We start from the raw sequence: 2,500 nt of genomic DNA, 5'->3' as shown, positions 1-2,500 counted from the left end.
CAGCCAGCCAGCCAGCCAACCAGTGAGCGAGAGAGACAGAGAGACAGAGAGAAGCAGGGAAAGAAAACATCGATAATCTTTTACAAACCCACACATTCACCACCAAAACAGCGCAGCAATAAAGAAATACTAACATTTTGTATCTCCCTCGAGTGTTGTTGTTTTCCCCTCGGCGGACATCCCCTTAAAGACAGCCTCGGCGCTTGGCAATGGCCCAACTAACTCAGACAACTTGGAGCCGTGTAGTCAAACATTTCCGGGCTCACACACAGTCATTGATAAGGCTTTCATAGGAGTTGTGTTAGTGTTTCATGGGTAGTTTTATGACCCTGGTGGGGGTTTGACAAGGCCGCCAGGAACTTGAAGAAAAAAATAACTCCTAATAACCAGACTCATTTTCTTTGTGGCTTTTGGAAATGGCTGTTGTTGAGAGCCAGTGAGATATATTTTGAAGCCATACTCTCTTATATTTCGGGGATTGGACACTCATTTGATAAGGCTTTCATGGGAGTTGTGTTAGTATTTCCATGGGTAGAGTTTTTATACACATTTCATAAGGCTTTCCTAGTTGAGTTAGTATTTCCATGGGTAGAGTTTTTATATACATTTAATAAGGCTTTCCTAGTTGAGTTAGTATTTCCATGGGTAGAGTTTTTATATACATTTAATAAGGCTTTCCTAGTTGAGTTAGTATTTCCATGGGTAGAGTTTTTATATACATTTAATAAGGCTTTCCTAGTTGAGTTAGTATTTCCATGGGTAGTTTTTGAATACACACATTTGATAAGGCTTTCATGGGAGTTGTGTTAGTATTTCCATGGGTAGTTTTTGAACACACATTTGATAAGGCTTTCCTGGGAGTTGTGTTAGTATTTCCATGGGTAGTTTTTGAATACACACATTTGATAAGGCTTTCATAGGAGCGGTATTAGTATTTCCATGGGTAGTTTTTGAACACACATTTGATAAGGCTTTCCTGGGAGTTGTGTTAGTATTTCCATGGGTAGTTTTTGAACACTCACATTTGATAAGGCTTTCATGGGAGTTGTGTTTGTATTTCCATGGGTAGTTTTTGAACACTCACATTTGATAAGGCTTTCATGGGAGTTGTGTTTGTATTTCCATGGGTAGTTTTTATACACATTTGATAAGGCTTTCATAGGAGTTGTGTTAGTATTTCCATGGGTAGTTTTTGAATACACACATTTTATAAGGCTTTTGTGGGAGTTGTGTTAGTATTTCCATGGCTAGTTTTTTAATACTCACATTTGATAAGGCTTTCGTAGGAGTTGTGTTAGTATTTCCATGGGTAGTTTTTATACACATTTGATAAGGCTTTCGTAGGAGTTGTGTTAGTATTTCCATGGGTAGTTTTTATACACATTTGATAAGGCTTTTGTAGTTGTGTTAGTATTTCCATGGGTAGTTTTTGAACACACATTTGATAAGGCTTTCGTAGGAGTTGTGTTAGTATTTCCATGGGTAGTTTTTGAACACACACATTTGATAAGACTTTCATGGGAGTTGTGTTAGTATTTCCATGGGTAGTTTTTGAATACACACATTTGATAAGGCTTTCGTGGGAGTTGTGTTAGTATTTCCATGGGTAGTTTTTGAACACACACATTTGATAAGGCTTTCGTAGGAGTTGTGTTAGTATTTCCATGGGTAGTTTTTGAACACACATTTGATAAGGCTTTCCTGGGAGTTGTGTTAGTATTTCCATGGGTAGTTTTTGAACACACACATTTGATAAGGCTTTCCTAGTTGTGTTAGTATTTCCATGGGTAGTTTTTGAACCCACACATTTGATAAGGCTTTCGTAGTAGTTGTGTTAGTATTCCATGGGTAGTTTTTGTAGACCCACATTTGATAAGGCTTTCCTAGTTGTGTTAGTATTTCCATGGGTAGATTTTGTACATATAACCACATTTGATAAGGCTTTCCTAGTTGTGTTAGTATTTCCATGGGTAGTTTTTATACACATTTGATAAGGCTTTTGTAGTTGTGTTAGCATTTCCATGGATAGTTTTATGACCCTGGTGGTAGTTTGTAAAGAGATTTCTGCACCCCAGTACCACGAACAAGCAGAAAAGCACTCACGGTAACCAGACTAATTCCCTTTGTGGGCTTTGTGAATACCTGTTGTGAAAGCCTAACACGTCTGGGCTTACTTGCATTAGTGTTTTTTTCGTCGAATTTTGCACGTACGGTTTTCGAGATGCATTTATTAATCTGTCTCTGTCTCTCTGTCTCTGTCTCTGTCTGTCTGTCTGTCTGTCTGTCTGTCTGTCTGTCTGTCTGTGTCTGTCTGTCTGTGTCTGTCTATCTGTGTCTGTATCTGTGTCTGTCTATCTGTGTCTGTCTCTCTGTCTTTCTGTCTCTCTGTCTTTCTGTCTCTCTGTCTTTCTGTCTCTCTGTCTGTCTGTCTGTCTGTCTGTGTCTGTCTGTCTCTCTCTCTCTCTCTCTCTCTCTCTCTCTCTCTCTCTCTCTCTCTCTC

The 2,500-nt window shown here is 39.0% G+C and overlaps 1 protein-coding gene across 10 annotated transcripts in view; it reads right to left on the bottom strand.

The window, feature by feature from the left end:
- The window catches only part of LOC127002415 (uncharacterized), a 107,579-nt gene that overhangs the window by 68,492 nt on the left and 36,587 nt on the right, over nt 1–2,500 (bottom strand). The window lies entirely within an intron of this gene.

This window comes from Eriocheir sinensis, chromosome 23, assembly GCF_024679095.1.
Source record: "Eriocheir sinensis breed Jianghai 21 chromosome 23, ASM2467909v1, whole genome shotgun sequence".
Lineage (NCBI taxonomy): Eukaryota > Metazoa > Arthropoda > Malacostraca > Decapoda > Varunidae > Eriocheir > Eriocheir sinensis.
This window is presented reverse-complemented; position numbering and strand designations above follow the sequence as displayed.